The sequence below is a fragment of the Helicoverpa armigera genome, chromosome 14 (genome assembly GCF_030705265.1).
Source record: "Helicoverpa armigera isolate CAAS_96S chromosome 14, ASM3070526v1, whole genome shotgun sequence".
In the NCBI taxonomy this organism is placed as follows: Eukaryota; Metazoa; Arthropoda; class Insecta; order Lepidoptera; family Noctuidae; genus Helicoverpa; species Helicoverpa armigera.
This window is the reverse complement of record NC_087133.1, coordinates 8,661,134-8,683,737: the sequence shown is the minus strand read 5'-3', so window position 1 is coordinate 8,683,737 and position 22,604 is coordinate 8,661,134.

Genomic DNA, 22,604 nt, shown 5'->3' with positions numbered 1-22,604 from the left:
AACACGCTAAGATTGCTTCCGTCGTCTCATTTTTATGTTTATCTATTTTAGTATCATGTTCATCTTTCGTCACCAAATCATACTTTAAGATAAAAACTATGATCGTGGTCTCCTGGACCTCGGCTATCTTAGATATTTAGTAATAGTGATATCACAAAAAGTTTCATACGCAGAACAATTTTTACGCCCCCTTGATTTAGTTCAGTACCTAACAATCTAGCCTTACTTAAAAATAAGCGAGTATACATTCTCAATTACCCCAAAAAAATAGTATAACTGAGAACGTTTTCTTATTTCTAAGTTAGAGACTATCATTGTCAAGAATCTGCGTCGGAGCTCAATTGTCTTTATTGTCACACTTGAAGCAATGAACACTCGGACATTATACTGGTTTATAGTAGTGTAAGAGATTTGCTGTATAGATACTTAGGTACTTTCTTGTGCGACTTATCTGATCTTTTTCTTATATTTTTTTGGGGAAATATTCATTTGCGAAGATTTCTGATCAACAAAGCGTTTAGATCAATTGAGGGGTTTTTCACGTATAGGTATAGTTATGAACTCGTAGTGATCCACCCGGTTTTACCCACCTCCATTAAATATTAACATTATCGAACCCGAATAAAACAGCTAGATAGCAAATGTTCAGCGCAGAGATCTTCCTTACAGTGAATTTTTATTCAAATACTCATATTAATCTATAGATTAATTAGTACTTTTACTTATATAAGACCATAAATTATTTTGGTATTACTACATGTATTTTAAAATCTTTTATTTCCCGCTTTTGCTTGTAAATTAAGCCCGTTTATCACACGCATGCATGTCATGCGTCATTATTTATGACCTCTGCATCTGTGGTGACAACTTCATTCAATAAATTACTGATGCCAGAAGTCCTTAAGACATCATTTATTCAGTTCGGTGAGATTGATCGAGAATTTTGATAACTCGTTTTGATATGGAAAAAATATTCATATGATATAGTTTGTTTGTGAACAGTCGTGGTGGCCTAGTGGTTAAAGAACCAACCTCTCGAGTATGTGGGTGTGGGTTTGATTCCAGGTCAGGCAAGTACCAATGCAGCTTGTATGTACTTTCTAAGTATATCTTGGACACCAATGGCTGATAAAAAGGTGAAGGAAAACATCTTGAGGAAACCTGGACTTATAGTCTGAAATCACCAACCCGCATTGAGCAAGCGTGGTGATTAATGCTCAATCCTTCTCCATGTGAGAGGAGGCCTGTGCCCAGCAGTGGGACGATAAAAAAAAAAAAAAGGCTGTAACATAGTTTGTTTGAATACAGACGGCAAAGAAAATGGTAAGTTTTCACAAGTAAAGTTAAAATTTTTAGGGGACGTAAAGTGAAATCGTACTACAATAATCTATCTACTGTTACGCCAGGTCTTGATCAATCTTGAAGCATCTAATACATAAAATTATTTAATTTTTAACTCATTAAATCGTTAAAAAACTAGAGAATACCTGAATTTGAAAATCTTTATTAAATATTTAAACAAAAAGTTCTTTTATAAATTGAAACGTTTTGCATAAACTTGTTATAAAGATTTTAAAACGTTTTCAGAAGCAGAACTTTTAAAAACTTTTGCATGCAAAATGTTAGGGAATATTTACATGGACTAGTTTGACTATTCAGATTTCAGATTTTCAGCGTGAACTAATGACATCTATGGAGAAGTGATAAAAATATTTTAATAAGAAACAAGTATGCAAGAAGACTGTGTACTTTACTCGTAAAAGTTTAGTCTGAATCCCGTTTTAATAACTAAGACATAAAGAATGCAATTCTTTATTAGCTGAGATTCATAAATATCATATCTGTCTCAAACACAAGCAAATTATAGTTTTCAAGCAAATATATATATATAAAAAAACATTGTATATTTTCTACAAAGGTCTTTAAGATTTTTTAAAAATAAATAGGTATGCTATTTATAACACAGAACTTTTTGCTAAACAGCTCTGTCTAGTCTCAACGGGTACTTAATTCAATTTTAAAGCGTTATGCACAAGACTGCTTCACGTGTAAATAGCGTTTATGCAAACAGCGATGACGTCAAAGCAGCTAATTCGTATGTGCGCCCATATGTATGCGCCTTTACATTCGGATGAACTTTTAAATTTTCGTTTTTTTTTTTTACAAGTTTTGTGATTGCGGTTGAAATAGAATCAACGTCTTATGGAATTGTAACAGTAAATGAAAGTACGATGTAAAAGGATGCCTCTGATTTTACTGAAAAATAATAATGATGGATTTTTCTTCGTTGATACACTCTTGACAGTGTGGTCATGGATCCACTCCATGAAACACTCCACACGTTGTTTCGTCATTTTTCTGCTAGAAGTCATTCTACTGTTACTAGTAAATAACGATGGATTACCAAAAAAATATATGGGAATAGTAGTTAGCTTATTTAGATTAGCCAATGTAACTTATTTGCAATATCATTTAAATCTGCCTCTTTTTCACAAATTAAAACAACATGTTCAAAAATGTTACCATCGTTCATAAATCCCCAAACTCATAGGAACAGTGGTGAAACAATAGCCGGTTAACAGGAAGCGTTTACAGTGAGTGGTGGACGACTATAGCAAGTCAAATAGCCCGGCTCGTTATGACAAATTTAGGGGGATTTAGCGGTACAGCTCCGAGACTGTGATGCTAAAGACTTTACAAGACATTCTGTTAACACGTTCGTGAATTTGTTGGGACTTTGTTTTGGGATTGATGAATATGTGTTAAAATAAAGAGGTTAACTTACAAGGCTCCTAACGTGTTTTCTTTGCTAAATAGTGGAATATAGGTACTGTTGGCAAATTTTTCAGAACAAAATTGTACACATATTTGTTATATCCACAATCCTTAGGACAAATAGAAATAAAGAGAGCTTTACCTATTTGGAACTTTAACGTACAGTTAATGGAAACCTGCTCTAAAGTATCACTTAATTTACCTCACAATATATGCCCTATTCCCAAAACAACCTAACATACATAAGTCCAAAGACCAACACCTAAAACAGAAAATACTTAACACATTTAGAAACTAAATAACTACCTACTTAGCAACAAGCCCTAACTGAAATAACTAAGAGCATACAGTCTTATAACTTATAGTTACACAAAGTAAGCCCAGATGGCGTTCACTGGACCTCTGCAAACAACTCTGTAATAGTATAACGTATATAACTAATAGTATACAAGATAAAGTTTCGGGTACCTAAGCCTTTAAGTTGCGTGTATGATGTATAGTTGCATATTAATAACTTGGTAAAAGGATTCAAGGTGATTTTGGTTAAAGTAGTAGTAGTAGTGCTGGTTTGAAAGAAATAAGTCCCGAAAAGTTCTAAGTAGACCTCCTTTATGCTTTTTACATTAAGTACAGAAAACGTGCATAAGAACATAAGTAAGTATGCCAAAAAAAGCTGCTTCTGTTTCCTCTATAATCCACATTTTAAAATCCGAGTTCGTCTTTCTAAAACGCTCTCACAAAACACTCGTTAAATCTTCAAAGGGAAATTTTAAAATCTCTTCAGCAAATCAGTGTTTTCCTTGAACACTAAACACCAAGGTCCCAGGGCTATTGTTAAGCTATATACAGAACACTTAGCTGTTAGAAGCTAAGGGTCCTACACACTATTCTCTCCGGCTCCGCTTTCGTAGTACCCTTGTGTCAAGGACGGCTGTTTTGCAAGCTCTCATTTGAAATATTCTTAGCAATAGAATAGTTTATGTTTTATTTGTGGCTTGAATCTTTTATGAGTTGTAGATCTAGTTTTTTTTGGAACCTATACTGGATAGAAAATTATGAAATGTATAATTTAAATCTATCAAAACACAAATATGGTTTAACTCCTTTAATTGTGTTTTACTTAAATTGTGATTCATCAATTAGTGAAGCAATTAAGGCATACTTGGATGGAAAGATACCAATGGACTTTAGGCAAAATAATGTCAAAAGTTGGCGGCTACGTTGAGAACATCCAGGCTTTCCATTTAAGATCCTAAACAAATATTTGAGGACACGCTAGTGAACAAGATAGTTTCAATAATCCAAAGATTAAACAATAAGATTCCCCAGAGACCTAGTAGACCTAGTAGGCACTTAAAAGTCCAAAAGTATTGGACTTTTAAGTGCCTACTTATCACAATTTCATCATATCTTCCGAAACTCCGACGGGATTTCTTCACGCACGTTAAGCAGTATAAATATAAATAGGAATATCTCCATAAAGAAGGCCTAAATAATTTCACCTACTCCAGTTACTTCATTCTTTTGTTTACCCATAAAGCAATGTTTACAAGCACGAGATTGGGTAATTTTATAACATAGCCCTACTGTAGGGCAGTTACACACTTGTGTTGCGTTCAAAGTTTGATAACATCGTGAAAACCGGAACGTTATTGCTTCATGCTTGAATTGGGGCAGATAACATTGTAAGTAAAATGATAAGGGGTTGATAAAATACCTAATTGCAGGTAATGTTTACATTCTTGATGATAGTCTGATTATGATAAACGGTTGAACATAAATTGGCATATATTTTCTTTTCTATCGAGCAGGTGTTTTATAAATAGATCGATCGATTAACGAGGTAAAACTGTATTAGCTACGGTCAGTTCATAGAAGTGTCACTACGTATGTATATGAGGGGACCAATCGGTAACAGTGAAGACAAATCTAGATCTGGTTTTGACGATTACATTATTTTATATCATCTATTTTGATACCACGCAATCCTGAGAAAACACAGTATTCTATCACAGTATCGCAGCTTCTATCCCAGTATGTCAAGGATTCAGCAAATAGCCCTATACGATGTTATCTCCACGAGAATTATAAGAAAGTTTCATAACATTGATTCGAAAGAGCTAGAAGGGTCCACAAAGTGACATATAGGAATGCTTGTTTCAAACACCGTATATCTTGGACAATCCATAAAATAGTTTTGCCCATAAAGGTAGTAAGGTAGTAAAACTTTCTTCAAGGTTATAAGCCAAAAAAACAAGGGGATTTTTTTGGTATTTGTCTGTGAAGTTTATATGTTTTTTGGTCTAACAATAATATTTGTGGAAGTAGGCTATCTTAATCATCTTTGGAAGTCCCTATTCGTTTCTTTGCGCGTTGCTTGCGGTATCATGCCATCATATTCTATGCCTTAAATTCAGATATTTATTTACAGAAACATAATCATGTGTCTCGCCCCATATATCTATCGTGCAATACTTTTTATTTTCAATTTTGCAATTTATTCAGCAGCAATATAAGTAGGCGTCTATTGTTACGAGTGCTGTCTGCTGCCAAAAAAGGCCGATTTGTTCCATCACAATAAGTTGTCTATCTCCATATAAAGACAGAAATATCGCACTGTAAATAAAAGTAAATCCTTGCATAAAGTGACTCAGCTCTCTGTAAGTTTATGTCGAGGTCATGATATTACAACTATTACGTCAGAGGGTATCGTAAAAGTGCTACATGGTAGGAGGTTCCGTAGGTAGAAAGATTTAAAACCAGCCAGTCTTGGCCCAGTACCAAGGCTCATAAAAACTTGAGTCCGCTTCCTACGCTCTCGTTTTAGGATATTGAAAATTATGAATGAATTCCGTAAGCAGTATACCGTTGTATTTATTCCTTTGTTCCTATTTGGGCGTTCATTTATGAGACCTGACTCAGTTCAAGCCCTGATTGTTAGGAAATTCTAAGAGTGCGGTGTTTTCAGGCGTCATCGATTCCTTTATTTCGAAAACAGGTTCAAGGCCTTTTCAGAGAAAATTAAGGAACAAACTGGAAATTCGGGAGGCATTAAGTAAACTTTTAATTATGCTTCAATGGCTTTAAATATAAACTCTTCTAATAACGTTAATATTTAATGGAATATAATTAAGAACCACTGGCCTCATTTATTATTCTTTAACCGGTCATCTTTATGGTTTTATTTGGCAAACAAAATCGAATCGAAAAATTGAGTTGAGTGTGATAATTCGATTCCTTTATTATCAGTATTTATTAAAGTAATTTAAAAAATGAAAATGTCTGAAGTTTCTTAGCTAGCGAGTTATCTACGTTTTCGTTTTTCTTCTGTCCCGGTTCTCAGCAGCGAGGGTTAGATTAATTAAGCTGAGTTTATTCCCTGGTAAAATCTTTTAGGACAACTTTAGCGATTAATTTACTATCATCCAGAAGGCTTTCCCTAATGCTTTTTATGGATAAAATAAGTTTTTAAAACAGAGGCATTATTATATTTAGCTTCCTAAAATTATAACTAAAGGCAATTTTGATAGGCTTTATATGTCTTTACATAAACTGCCGAACAATACCGAAATAACATGATTACAATACCAGAACTAACAAAGATGAAACGATATTAAATTTTCTGACATCAAAAGAATATTATTCTTTTACGAGACAATATTTTGTCCTTATATTTTTATTTATTTTAGTCCTTTTCTCAGACAGAGTAAACAATCAAATTCACGGAAAGATAGAAAAACCAGAGATAAACTTACTATTGTAGTCACCGTCGCTAATTACAGAGGATCAGAAGTTGTTTTATGCTTACAAAGAAAATATTTGTTGAGAACTACGAAGATCTAATTTTAATTAGTTGTTTACATTGTGAAAATAGCTTTCGACTCTGCAGCTAGTTTTAAAACCGCTGACAATATTCGAAGTTCAAAATCCTGACAACACAGTATCCTATCATTATTTAACACAAATTCTGGGTAGATTGCATAATGTCTCCTATGGAAATGGATCGTTATTAACCCTAAATATCCCAATTTGATGTTTCAAAAAGACTCGCAGACATAGGTAATTTGGACACGATCAGTTCCAAATATTAGCATCTACATAACTCGAAACAATACACGTTTCTAAAATAATAGAACCACTATACCTGGACTCGACTTCCTACGTGCCGATATTAAGCCAAGCTATATCGGTGCATAATAAGTGGATTTGCAATCAGACGTGTTTGGTGCAACAGCACTCAAACGCCACCTACAGGATCGCAGAATTAATTGGTTTTGTTTTATATGTCACAGCGTTTACAGGTTTAATGGAGATGTTAAGTTTTACCTTCATCTATTTTAATTGTACAGGAATTTTATTTTAAATATTTGGAAACTGTACTCGAAATTTTTCAATTCTTCTTAATTGGGTCATTACCCATTTTTGATCACCTTCATCATAATTTCTTGCTCATTTTGTACTGGAAACATAAAAAAACATACGTAAGTATATGAATAATTGACAGCGTCGTTCAATGCGGATGGATTCTAGATGCCTCTGAAGCAAAGAGAAAATAACCTACTAGTTAACTTATACCACCTGTACGGGAATCGTCTACCGATTCAGACCAATTCAATAATGTTAATGTTAATCCAAATATTTACGAGGCTATAAAATTAGTTTAGACTAGTAATCTTACCATAGCATCTCGAACTGTTCCCAATTCATCTCCAACCTTACTAGGTCAAATATTAGCAAGCCTTTATCGAATTGTCATTGCATCAATGTTCCAAAAACTCCTAGTCAGTTCCCCGCAGACGTCTTCACCAAATTTAGACGATATTTCAGTTCTAGTGACAGACATACTTTAATAAATTACCTTTCTGAATTCACTGCGTTTGACAAAGCTTGATGTCTTAGAATTTATTGTCAAAATGAAACTATTTGGATTAGTCGCCATACTTCTAACTATATAAAAATATCTACTTTTATTTATTCCTGAATAAGCAGTAGCTATTGCTTAGTTTTCATCTGTTTATTTATTTCGTTTATTTTTCCTCCAATTTCCTGTTTTTGTTTTGACATAATTACTGATTCCTTGATCTTATTTGCTGTGTTGTTTTGATCACTCTATTTTCCGGATTTGGTTACCATAATATTATATTTCTGAAATCAAAGAATGTCCTTGCACTAATATAACAAAGGCAGTAAAAATAGAACTTACCCCTTTCCCTCTTAGGAGATCAGTTTGTGATACCTTAAAGGAATTATGAACTCATTAATTTAATTATTAATTGCCTACTGATTCGCACGAGTTGCCTGTAATAAATTAATTTGTAAAGTACGGGAATTTATTTAAGGAAGTAATTAATTTAATTTATACATGTTCTTATTAAATAAGGTCAAAATATTTATATACCTTCAGGCAGGAATTAAAATTATGAAAATTTCTGAAAATGTTGATACATTGGGGGATCCAGGGGAGATTCAGGTTAGTGTGAATTATTTTATGGACACATTTGCACGACTACAACTAAGCGGGGCTAATTTGTTAGATCTATTCCCAAATTAATGGCGTTGTAAACGATAAATGTAAAAGTCTGAAAACAACTTAGAATTTTCTAGTCCAGTCAAGAATACTCGATCCAAAATATACAAATTTTTAAAATATCTTGCTGATATCAAAACAATATTCTTATCTTACGCAGCCGACTGAATCTATCTAAGCCTTATTCTGAAACGTTAATGAGGTGCCTGAAGTATGCTATAAGCTCTTGTTAAAGTAAGCAAGTAAGTACCTTAAGAGTACCCTCAGACTGCAGACTAAACAGTCGCCCGATGGTTGAGTTTTAGAAACTTTCACAAAGCAGCCCGGAGCCTGGAATTTAGGGATTGGTACACCCGTGCATCGGCGAGCACGTAAATGTCGGTCCTGCGCCTGATCTCTTTCCGGTCGTGTCGGATTGCCGTCCCATCGGGCTATGAGAGTTAAGGAATAGTGACTGCACTTGTGTTTGCGCAAATGCTTGTGCACTATAATATGTCCTGCGCAGTTGGCTGATCTCCTTACATGAAAAGAGGAGGAGGAGGACATCAAATACTTAATCTTTGTAATTTGCGTACCACCATCTTCATACTGATTTATGAGCCCAAAGAAACTATCGGCCGACTAAAAGTTTGCAGTGTGCGGTAGCTCTAAGTTTAGAGCTTACTCGATACCGGTATTAGTTAGATTATCGTTAGAACGAGCCAGCGTTTAATAAGATTTTGAAATCGAATCGAATTATGTATCAACTGTTTATGTATTCTGTCGATGAGTGTTTAAGTTTTGTTCTTGTTAAACTGATTGGTTTAAGTAGGTATTGAATGTGTTAAACTTCGTTGCAGTCGGTTTGATTTAAAATCTCTTTTCTGCTATGTATATCTTTTTTTTAATTTTGCTCTATCTTCGTCACTCACTACCCGTTTTGAGAACCCCTAAAATAACCCCTCACTACCTATGCTTTTTAATTCTTTACAAATCCTCTTCTCTATTTTGACTACTGTGATGACTGATGTTAGTATGCAGAAAAACCATAAAAATATTATAAAAAGACATTCGTAGTTTCCATATCCATATCGGTGTCGGCGAGTCTAACCAAATGCAGCTGAGTCGGTATGCATACCTACCATTCCACAGCCTAACCACGACAAACGCATATAAACCACACAGTTTGATCAATCAGCATGTTTGTTAATTAGCACCGCTCAGATTATAAGCTTTTGTAATCAATCAACGCGAATAGACAACGTCGGATCATAAATAACGTATGAAGACTCAAAAATCTGCAGGTACAAGCAAAACTAGATGAGGTTCTGTTTCGCAAATATACATATTATGTGATAGCGCTAGAAATAGACATTTAAAAGGTCACGCTAGATTTGTTTAGATGTAAATAGAAAGGATTCATTTATCAGTATCATTTTTCCTGGAAGCAAGAGTCATTCCATGATATCTTACCAATTCCATTAAGGTTAATCTTCCCATTTTCTCACTAATTGCTTCATGTTAGGTAAACTATGAATTGAATTTTATCTCACTTAAACTTGGTAACAGACAGAATAACGTCCTTTGAATGAACCCTAAAACCAGCGAATCAATCACAGTATCACAATAAGTAAAATATTTTTAGTCTCCACCGAATAGATTTAAACTGTTGATTGGCAAATATTTTTAAAACTGATTGATTGCTTTGGCTAAAACGTGGCGTTACTTATATGCATACACATACATGCATACAATTTATTTTACGTACTGTACTGTAAAACCATTTTAGTTAGTGTTATTCGAATTGGATTTTGATGGAATCACAGAAGCGCACTTAGCTTTACGTGGATTTCATTTGAGCGTTAGCTTTTAATACAAAATAGATACCTACTGAAATGTTTATTAAACGAATGCTTACCTAAACCAATATTATGAAACCTTAATAACGTTATAAACGTTTTTGAACGGTAAACCTCTGTAAAGATTGAGATTGAAAATAAATGACAAATACCTGGATATTTTTAACTTATGTAGTATATACGAAATAGGCGAAATCCAGTCTATCATAAACTAAATATTCTTTTGCATACTCATATATCCTCCAGGAATTCTAATTCATAACATAATGCAGGAATTTTGGCCCTCACTATATCACTTTTATTGATACTTTGGTAAATAAGTTATAGCGGATACAATTCATAGGCTAGACGGATAATCCTTTCGATATATTAGCCTTAAAATATTGGTAACTAGCTTTATCTAGGCACAGTTTATTTATCTTAATTATTCGGCCAACGTTTTCCTGAAAAGTTCTTAGGATCCAATTAGCGATTTGTAGGTATCCTATTTGTCTCGACTAGGCTTTTGAAAGAAAGTCAGTCTTATAAACATCATGAAATAACTTCAATGAATAAGATAAGAAGAAAGACGCTAAGAGAGTAATGCATATCTATATCTTATTTAAAAATAAGTAGACATGTGAATACTTACATGTATGCAAAGGAATTTATTCTAGAACTTTTTTTTTAGTGTACACAATTAGAAACTTCTCAATAAAATCGTCGGAAACGTTATTACTGAGTTATACCTACATAAATACACACTTGTGGTTGTCCACTTATTATATAGATAATTTATTACGTATACCACCTGTTGGTTTAATCAACAAACGAGGATATGTGTAATTCGGAAACTCATCTCAAAATCAGGATTTCCTTTTCATTAAACCACCGAATAATCTAGATATTACCATCCATATTTTCATTATTACATACATAGCTATTAATAACCGAACTGGATCACGTTTCGTAATGTAATTGAATTTACTTTTGGAAATCAGGTACCTATACGGAATACGTGATACTTTTATTGAAAAGCATCTGTAAAAGGCTGATCCGATTTTGTTTGTAAAAGTAATTTGTAAATGTTGTTATTAATAACAGTATGTCCTGTGATGAATTTATAATGAATTACGGTAATATATGTATGTATATGTGTAACTAGTTTTCGCCAGCGGATTCACCCGGGGTCCGTGGGAACTACTTCAAGTATCGATATAAATAGCAACCCTCATCACCCTGCAGCCTTCCTCTATAAATGGGCTTTCTGAAACTGAAAGAAAAAACTGATCGCTTTAGTATTTTAGAGATTATCGCGTTAAAACAAGAGACTCGTCAGCTTTTTAATATAAGTTTTGATTTTTTATACAGAAAAAATACTAATAGTCCAATTATAATAACAAAGGCTTTTTTCTTTTTCAGGTAAGTTCCAGACATATTGAAACTATTTTAGTATGAAAATAATAGCTGCTTAGTTTGGTAAGTTTAATTTTATTCTTTCTAAGAATTTATTAAAAATGAGAAAGGTTTTAATAATTTATTTTTGATCATACTTTCAGCCAGTGGCGTAGCGTGGGTATCTGCCGCCCGGGGCAGTTGTCGATTTTGCCGCCCCTTCCCGTGTATTTTTTTTTAACAAGTGTTACCTACCGGCCGTTTGTCATTTTTAACCGACTTCAAAAAAAGGGTTTTTTTTTGTATCGACGTTAAAAATCATCAAATAACCCTTCCCGCTGTGGGTTAGCAGCGGTGAGGGAGTGTCAGACTCTTACTGATTAAAAACCGTCGTGTTCTGTCGAAGGCCTTTTATGTTTTATGGTAACTCTTTCGAACAACCCGCGGCCCCGGCAGAAGGGGGAGGTTCTCAAGTAGATTTTTCTTTTATATCTTTGTTACTTGATTTCTGGAAGGTTTTAATATTCCAAATACGCGAGCGAAGCGAGCGGGAAATTTTTATCGGACTTAAACCAAAAATTACGTAAAATTTAGCCCAAACGTACCTAACTTTTTGTTTGTTGACAGATGCAAAAATAAGGGCATATCGTTTTAGAATAGGCGAGCGAAGCGAGCGCGAAATTTTTATCGGACTTAAAACAAAAATTACGTAAAATTTAGTCCAAACGTACTTAACGTTTTGTTTGTTGACAAATGCAGAAATAAGGGCCATAATATAGTTTCTGAAAACGCGAGCGAAGCGAGCGCGAAATTTTTATGGGACTTAAACCCAGGCCCGCCGTAAGCGGGCGTGCAGCGCGTGCACAGCACGCGGGCGGCACGTCCTAGGGGGCGGCAAATCTAGCGAGTTATCACGTAATATTTAAAAAATACAATATCTTTTTACTAATGATTTGATTTCAATATTTCCGAACGCAGCAATAGCACTAAGAATATTACTTACACTGCCGGTTTCAGTTAGGTACATCTGTTGAAAGGACATTTTCAAAATTAAAATTCTTAAAAACGATTTAAGATCAATCAGTGGCGTAGCGTGGGGCAAATGCTATTTAGGGGGCGGCAAAATTAAAACAATAAAATTTCAGAAAAAGCCGCCCTAGTTTTGGTCGTCTCCTATCAATTTTGACTGTTTCACCCTTTGCATCCCCAAAAAAATTCGCGCTCGCTACGCTCGCGGCTCCATGTCAGATTTCGCGCTTTATCTTTATTTAATTGTTGAGGCATTCAATTCCCAAAAAACATTTTCGCGCACGTCCGTTATGGCTTTTTATGATATGTTTACTTCATGAAAACTCTAAGGAAAAAATCGCGCTCGCTTCGCTCGCGGCTTTTGCGCTTCACTTCTGTGCACATCTTACTTTTTGACTTTGCTTTGTTAATTTACAGTGGTTTTTATTTGTTTTGTGTCCTTAGACTAAAAAATTTTCGCGCTCGCTCCGCTCGCTCTTCCTTACATATAACATGTGTCTTATAAGTTGACTTTTCAACGGGAAACTTTGATATACATTGATATAGATATTATTTAAGTGCGTAAGTTTAAGTTAATCATAATCTTATAAGGCTAAACCAGGACAGCTTAGGTTACTCTGAACATTTCAATAAATAAAAAGTTATGTGTAATGTATGTTATGTATTGCAATAGTTATTTATCCAAAAGTAGGTGGGTTTTCTGCAGTCAGAGCGGTGCATGTACATATTTTTTTCTGTTGGGCAAGTAAGATGGATATGAATGGGCGGGGGGGTCCGGACCCTCTGGGTCCCCCCCCCTTATCTATATTTTTTGACAAATGTATGTAGTTGTAGGGCGGCATAATCAGTTTTGCACGCGGGCGAACAAACAGCTAGCGGCGGGCCTGCTTAAACCAAATATTACGTAAAATTTAGCCCAAACGTACTTAACTTTTTGTTTGTTGACAAATGCAAAATCAAGCGCATACAGTTTCTGAATACCCGAATAAGCGAAATTTTAATAATTTTTTATTTAAGACTCAAAACCAAAATTACGTAAAATGTAGTGTCACGTGTGTTTTAAGTACCTAACAATAATTAATTTTAAGTTTTAAAAGTTTCAACTTGTTTAATGTTTTGTTATTGTTAGACAGTTTTATGTACCTAGCGGCGCAGATACTAGTTGCGAACAATTTTTTTTTTATTGCGTAAATTTTGCCGCCCCCTAAAAGCTGCCGCCCGGGGAATGTGCCCCCCCTGCCCCCCCCACGCTACGCCACTGCTTTCAGCGTATCTTAATTTACGGTTAATTTTAAAAGAAATAACCATTTTTCTTTATAGTGTTGTATAGTAAAAAAAACTCCAATTCGTAGTGGTTAAAAACACAGAAAGAATTATACTGAAATAAGAATTATTTATTGGACGAATATGAATAAAGACGACCAACCGAACGGTTAATGAATTTAATTCGATTTTGATGGAGGACATTTTTTCTTAATGAATTGAACTATCGACTAGCTTTAGTGTCTTTGTTAGTGCCTAGTTTATTTCATTTTCATTGTATTTACGTACAAAATCAAAGGTTTCATAAAAACCTAAAGTTCCTAGATTTTCTTGAAGATATTTAGTGAAACACAAAAAACTGCCTTCCAAACACATGGGATATGGACCATAATTTAATGATCGCTCATCTGAAAAAAAAAACATCGATCGAGAAGAAACTAGGCCAACAGTTAGTTTTATGGAACTTTGAGAAGGTAGCAATAATAATAATGATTGAGTAGTTTGAATTTCCGTAACCGCTGAACAATAAAACTGAGAGCATCTCTATTAATTTGCCCGGTTCACGACTGCACAGTGGTCGCCTTCAGTATCTTCTACGAGCAATCAAATCGTAATAATATAAACAAGACCTAATTTTTTACTCTGATTCAATGTGCAGAAATCCGTATTAATAGTCACGTTACGAGTAAAAAATTAAACATTTGTTTAATAAAAAGAACTGGAGACTGCTCGGGATTTTAAACAACATTTTTAAATCAGTTATCAAAAGTTATTCAATAGCTTGTTGTACATACAATCGCACAGTTCTCTTAAAATGTATTTGATTGTGTTAATTAATTAAAATCTTGGAACCAATAATTTCTGTTTGTTCCTAGTATTAATGGAATTAACATCAACTTTAATTCTTCTCTGAGCTGAATTATGCTTTCAGGCGACAGAATTCCAGCCTGTAATTAATAGTAATTATTCTGAAAAGTTCTGTAACTGATGTAATTAAAAATCAAAAGATCAACGTTACGTACAGACGGCAGTAGGCTAACCAACCCGAATCTGTCAAATTCTACCAATCAAATATTAATCTTCCACTATTGTGATAAAGTTGAAAATTGATTGAAGAAATGTCATTGATGAGATAGGTTGATGTGAAAAGTCTGTATCCAGAATTCAGGATTTTAATCTTTGTACTCAATTCAATATAAAGTTAACATAAATTCTGGCTACATTAAAACCTTTTTATAGGTTACATTATTGACCAATCCACTAAAACTTTGAATGGCAATAATACATTATTTATTTAGGTTAATGTTTCTACGTGTGTGTTCTTTAAAATGGGAAGAATGTGGTAATATGGGTTATACATAGTTTATAGGGCAACGGGGCAAGGTGCCATATATTCTAAATATATTTTTTATAATGTAAACACAATATAATATACCAGATCACGTGACTAATGGATATTATATTGAACTGTTTATTTTTTATTGGTGGTTAAAGCGATTTAATATTTTTATTATGTTTATGATCAGAATGGATAGTAATAATAACTTATATTTTAAAATAGCTTACATTAACTCAAGGCTATTTGACCAATGCAGTATTAGCTATTTATTGCTAGACGCCTAATCGTCAAAATATTCCACGGTTTCTCTGCCTACTGGTAATAGGCGCCAAAAAGTCTGCAATTTTGAAAGACATTCATAGTTATGTTCTGTGATAAAACGAGTAGTTTGTTAACTATTATATTCAGTTCCCGTTTATTCTAATAAACAAAGTAGTAGATTTTGTAAGTTTGTATTCCAAGAATCATATCCGAAATTACTCCTTCCGCCAATTAGAGTATAACTTCTCATAATTTCGTTTTGTTAAAGTTATTACTATTTTGTGAGAGCTCGATTCTGCTTTTGATGTAATTCATTCATTTTCAGTTTATAATGAATAGCAATCAGCATAAATCATAACATTTATCAACTAACCATCTTATCTGATAACAGGAACTAATTAGAATTACTCAACATAAATACAACTTCAATAAAATCAAATACGAAAATCGTGAAGCAAACCTTAGAATATTGAAATATCAATTTAACGTTAATAAACCGTTTGAAACTGATCAAATTCAATCAGAAATTCTTAGTCAAACATCATCAATTACTTTTAGAAGGTGAATGTAAATAGAATATTAATCATTCGTTAATTACTAACTACGGTCGTTGGTTTAATTTCCCTGTTGATTTTGCTACTGGGTAAGAGTAACAGACTGCAGACTAAACAGTCGACCGATAGTTGACCCGATAGTTGCCCAATGTATTTTTAAGAAAATCTTGTTTCCATCCAAACTTTTCAGTCGGTTTGATACCGTCTAAATACCTGATCTTTATTATGTGCATTAATCTTCACACACATTTAGGAGTCCTAACTATCGGCCTACTAAAAGTTTGCAGTGTGCGTTCTAAAGCGTTCAAATATGTATTAGGTACATACCCTTTCTACAACCAATAGTGTCATTAGAGGTGTTCAGTGAACTAATTAGTTGTTCCAGTAGTTCCAGTAAATTACCCTTTACATGAACTTAAGACCAAGTGTGATGGAAGTCTTAAGTATGGAACGAAACGACCGTCGACCAATAAAGATATTGATGGATGTGACGGTTGGAAAGAATGTCTCTTGTAAGATGACGTTAGATGGAGAAGTATGGTAGATGAAGACATGCTGAAGAACTATAATAAAATTAGATTATACTATACTAAGTATGGACTATATTTTAAGGAATACTATTGTGGTCTACTCATTAGAAATGTAGCTAGCAAGAACCAGATTTGCAAATTAGAAAGTGTCCTTTCTTCATAAATGAAACTGCGTATCACATCGTAAAATTCCACCATGCCCCATGGGCACAATAAAAACGGCATAATAAATTCGTAACTAAACTATGGTGAAATGCGAAAAGTTTCCAAAACCGCTTTCCATTAGGTGGGCCATAAACTCTCGTGTCATCTGTTTCAAACCTGGACCAAGTTTAAATTAAAGCACTCTCTTTGTAAAACTCCATTTTTGCTGCAGGTACGGTCACATAAAAAGGTAAAAGAACCAGGAAACAAGCTTTTCCATACTGGTTTTTAAACAAGGGGATCATAATATGGGATTATGCAAATTCGAAGACCTTATTTTCTTTTGCCGATTTTTTTCCTATTTAAGTAATCCCAGACCCTTCCCAAGTAGCATTCGGGGTTCTATATAAGATGTCTAGTCGTTCACATGTACTCTACAAGCTGTGTATGTCAGTTGTATATGAGCTGTATAGCTTGCTATAATGCTTTTATTGAACCAGTTTGGGCACAAATTAGACAGCCTTAAGTTCACTATGGCTGTACATTAGAAGTATAATAGCATTATAATAGCAGTTTAAGTAGTAACATCGGACTTAAGGCTGACTTACGGCACTATATGGAACGCAGTGTGAACCATACAACGTACGTGAGTGTAATAAAGAGTAATAAGTGGCTAAATACACAGCCTTCACAGTTAAAATCGGACAAAAGTACTCCAGTAAGCTACCTTAAATTCACTTGTGTCCTAAATTATTTCCACATTTTAATATATTAGTTTGTCAATTGTACGGAGTGCACGGATTCGGGGCAAACTAACTCCGGCGGATTATTATTATAATATAACACGCTGTAGTACCTGTTTTATATACTATAGCATGTTAATGCCATGGGAATGCAACTTTATCGTGAAATGTATACATATTGACAACTAAAATTTTCACGCGCCTCTGTAAAAACGCTTTATTCATTTTGAAATATTTAAAACTGGCTGAGAGGAAAATTTACATTTTCAGTTTTTGATATTTTATTGGCATTATAATTATACTACGGTTAATAATTTTAACATGAAACCAAAACTCATTCGCTCTATCTGCGTATTTTGTGATAAATCTGCATTAATCTTGTTGATTTATTTGGTAAATATTTTAGGTTACGTAGAACAAAATGGTGGAAATGAAATACGGCTATGTGAACTGTTATATAGCCCTCTAACAGCCTACAGTCCACAAGTGAATCATTTAAACACTTCTGTACAGGTAGTAAAAAAAAGGTTATTTTAAGTATCACAAACAAGTCCTAATACAGCTACTGGCTGTATAACAGTCTAAGACAAGTAAACATAACAGCCTTTGGCTTTATAAATGACCAGAAGTGTTCTATTAAAATGCCAGCTGTATAACATCGAACAAGTAGGCCGTTAAATAGCGGTTGCCGTATCTCTACCCTCCTATAATGCTCTTAGTCAGAAAGCTGACTAAAGGATAGTTGTTAGAGTATTATAACACTCATAACCGTATAAAAGTATTACTCTACACTCCTGTAAGTCCCTTAGACAGGTATAGGTGTAATTAATTACGATAATGCAGCTAATACATCACGAGTGAACTGTAGTAATGCTTTAAGTTCACCATGGAACTAAATGTGTACTCTTAAATGGAACAAAATGCTACTTGGGTTGGTTGTTTACTTGGTAGAAGGGCTGATTTGGATCGAGTTTCATCTTATTTACAAAGGTAGGATAGATTACTATTTGTAATTGGACCTTTCCTCATTAGGCTTAGGGAACAACCTGATTGGCTCCCCGTTATGAATCTTTCAGAGTTAGAAAGGCAACCGTCTACCTACTAAATAAAGTATACTCGTATACCGAATTAATGTGATAAGATCCTCTGTATTATTTTCTTATAAATTGTTGGTCTTATGTTGGGTCGTAAAGCTACTTGTTAAGAACTAAGTAGGTAGTAAGATAATTACGACTCTGATCATAGGAATAAAACATGTTATTAAAGGCGAAGTAGCCCTTAGTCAGGAATGATTCGTGTCCGAAAATAAGTATACGTCCGTACATTTATTTAAGTAGAGACATTATGTGTGGACTAGACTACTTTTGTCTCAGTTTGTTCATGAGTAGGAATTTTGTGCCTCTCTCAATGAGCTCATCCATATTGCCCGTCAGAAAAAGATTTTTTTCGCGGGTAGGTGCGAAAAAAGTGACTACATATCTCTAGAGGTTTTATTTTATTTAAATTAAAAATAACACTTTTTATATAATTACTTTAATAAAATTTTAAACTAATAGTGTCCCTACATAATTACTTACGTTAGTAGCACTCTATGAACTATTTGAACTAAGAAAACCATCACCAGTTCACCACACTTATTTCACTGACTTGCACGGGCACTACATAGATTCTTGCTATGTCACAACTTGCTGAGATCCTGTCCATTCAGAAGACGTTAGAAGAGAGCTTCAACAAGAAGATGACCGAATTGGGTGCTCAGATCCAGAGTGCGGGAACTGCCAAGGATACTGTGGCAAAGGTTGCTGAAGAGTTCCGGACGTTCAGAGAGCTCATGTATAGCATGCTTGGCTTGCTCAGGAAGCAGATTCATGAGTGTGCATTGCAGTTGGATGGGATGGAGACTAGACATCGACGTAAGGCTTTGCTTTTCCAAGGGCTCCCGGAAGCCGATAAAGAAGATTGTAGTGCTGTCATTCTGGATGTTCTCACTGGCAAGTTAGCACTCCGGAGCATGACAGCATCTTCAATAAAAGTGGCCCACAGACTCGGTAATCCCAGTAACGACCATGCAAGACCAATTCTTGTCAAGTTTGCTTCTCTGGATGTTAAGGCGGAGATATGGAGGGCAAAGTCTAGTTTGAAAGGCACCAAGATTTCTGTGAAGGAGTTCTTAACAAAGGACAGGCAATCCATCTTCGCTAGAGCTCGACAACATTTTGGAATGCGGTCATGCTGGACTCAGGATGGCGTAATAGTAATTAAAGCCATGGACGGGAGCAGGCACAAGGTGACTACGTCCAGTGAACTGAATTCGCTGGACGTGGAGAAATTACTTAAAGATGCCTCCGACATTGACTGGACACCTCTTATTGAGGCTGTTGCAGTTGATGAAAAGGTTGCTGTATTTAATTTTAAGGTAAATAGCTTGTATGATGTCCATGCTCCGATTAAAAAAGTCAAGTTAAAACGGCCACCAGCACCTTGGATGACGCCGTTGATTAAAATTGCCATGAGACGAAGAGATCGCGCTTTTAGGAAATATAAGAAGATTCGTACGGATGAGAACTGGGAACTTTTCAGGGTTGCTAGGAATCGGTGTAATCAGATGATACGCAACGCTAAACGCCGCCATATATTTGCTCATGTATCATCATCTTCTTCTGCCGATATCTGGAAGTTCTTAGGAACTTTAGGTATTGGTAAATCGCAGAATGTAGACTTTCCTAATACTATTGATTTAAGCGATTTAAATCGCCATTTCTGTGCAACACCTCTTTTGGATCATCGTATCCAATCGAATACTATCAGTTACATATCTAGTCTACCGCGCCCCAATATAGAACCTTTTCTTTTTGTACCAATCAGTGAAGAAGACACAAAAAAGATAATCCTTTCCATTAAGTCAAAAGCAGTTGGTTATGACAACATAAGTCGTTGCATGATTGTCACTATCCTGGATCAATTGGTACCTGCAATTACCCACATAATTAACTTCTCCTTTTCACTGGTAAATTCCCTTCACTATGGCGAAAAGCCTACGTGCGTCCTTTACCCAAGATCCCTGTTCCTACCCTTCCCAGTAATTTCCGTCCAATTTCCATTTTACCTTTTCTTTCTAAGGTGCTTGAGGCTTGTGCCCATAAGCAGTTCTCTCGTTTTATATATGTCAATAAAGTTATCAGCCCTTTCCAATCCGGCTTTAGGCCTGGGCATAGCACCTGCTCTGCTCTCCTTAAAGTGACTGGCGATATTCGAACAAGCATGGAAACCAAGCTCACAGTGCTGGTGTTAATTGACTTCTCGAATGCGTTCAATACAGTCAGTCACGATCTCCTGATACACATCCTATCCTTCTACAAGGTGTCTTCTCAAGCGCTGGATTGGTTCATGTCTTATCTTCAAGACCGCCAGCAGTCAGTACGAGTTGATGAAGTGACATCAAATTGGTGCAAATTGGATGCTGGTGTGCCACAAGGCGGTATTCTTTCTCCACTTTTATTTTCAATTTTTATAAATCTCCTTACTCTTGAACTTCAGTCTGCGTATCATCTTTATGCTGATGACTTGCAATTATATCGTCACTCCAGCCTCGAGGACTTATCTGCTACAATCATGGAATTAAATAATGATCTAGCTGGGTTGAAGAGCTGGGCTGATAGGTTTGGAGTGGCGGTAAATCCTGGCAAGTGCCAAGCTATTTTAGTTGGTAGTAGTCGCATTATGCAAAGAGTGGATTTAAGCAGCTTACCTCCGGTACAATTTGATGGTATGAACATCCCTTATAACTCAAGCGTGAAAAACCTGGGCTTACATATCGACACTACGTTAAGCTGGCAATCTCATATTGGGAGTGTTAGCCAGAAGGTAACAGGTTTGCTGCGCTACTTTTATCGGTTAAAAAACCTTCTCCCGTTCAACGTGAAAGCGATGCTTGTGCGAACCTTGATCTTTCCCATAATTGATTATGGTGATGTTTGCTTCTATGACCTGAATGCAGATCTGCTCAATAAACTTGACCGGCTTCTCAACAATTGCATTCGATTCGTTTTTAATCTCCGCAAGTACGATCATGTGTCTGCTTATCGAGAACAGCTTAGATGGCTGCCAATTAGGCAAAGACGTGAGATGAGAGCATTAACTACTTTATTTTCCATTCTTCATACTCCTTTTTCACCTCCTTATTTATCATGCCACTTCCAGTTTTTGTGTTCTCAACATGACAGAAATTTGCGTTCCTCCAACAACCGTCTACTCCAATGTCCCTCACATCGCACAGATTTCCTTCATTCCTCTTTTTTTGTCCAATCTATTCTTTTATGGAACAAGTTGCCCTCGGAAATTAGGATGGTTAATAGCCGATTGACTTTCAAATTGAAGCTTCGTGAGTATCTTCACCAGAGTTTGCAGAATTGACACAACTGTGAATTTGATTTTGTGTTATTTATATATGTATTAAAGTTTATTTAATATTATATATATATGTGTATGTATAATAAGTCTATGTACGTTTATATATTTTCGATTTGTCTCATATACATATTTAGTGCACCTGCCATGAAATTTCTCCTCCACCTAAAGGTTGACTGGTAGAGAACGCCTAAGGCGTTAAGTCCGCCTTTGTACATTGTTTTTTTGTAAAATGTGTGCAAAAAGTATAATAAATAAAAAAGATCTCTGGGAGTAAGAAAAAGGTTACGTGGATGGCGACAATATTGATTCTTTTCCCGAATTCAATAAGAATATTAATTTAATCCGTTTTCAATTTGCGACCTTCGCCCTACAATTAACGACAGCTAAAGGGAGCAATTAGCAACATTGTTCGAAAGATCAATAAATGGTCGACTTCCAAAATTTCAAGGACACGGGTTGAAGATAATCTTTAATTGGAAAAAGACAAAGTAACTTCCAGCAGATTTCTTCAATTAATCAGAATTCGAATTAACAGCTTACTTTGCCATAATTGGGAAGGGGTCGTCCGATTGCAGTGTTTATCATCGTTTATGCGAACAATCAGTCCACTGGGTTTCAATTTGGAGCTTTGGTGGTATTTGAACAGTTAATTAGAGTACATATTATGTTGTTAACATTTTGAATGACCCTAATTCTAGAATTGAACTAGATCAGAAGTTGTATGTTTTATTATGTTTGAAAGTGTATCACACTTTATAAATATCGTATATTAAAACATGCTTTGAGTATCAATATGCTACATAATAAGAGAAAAATC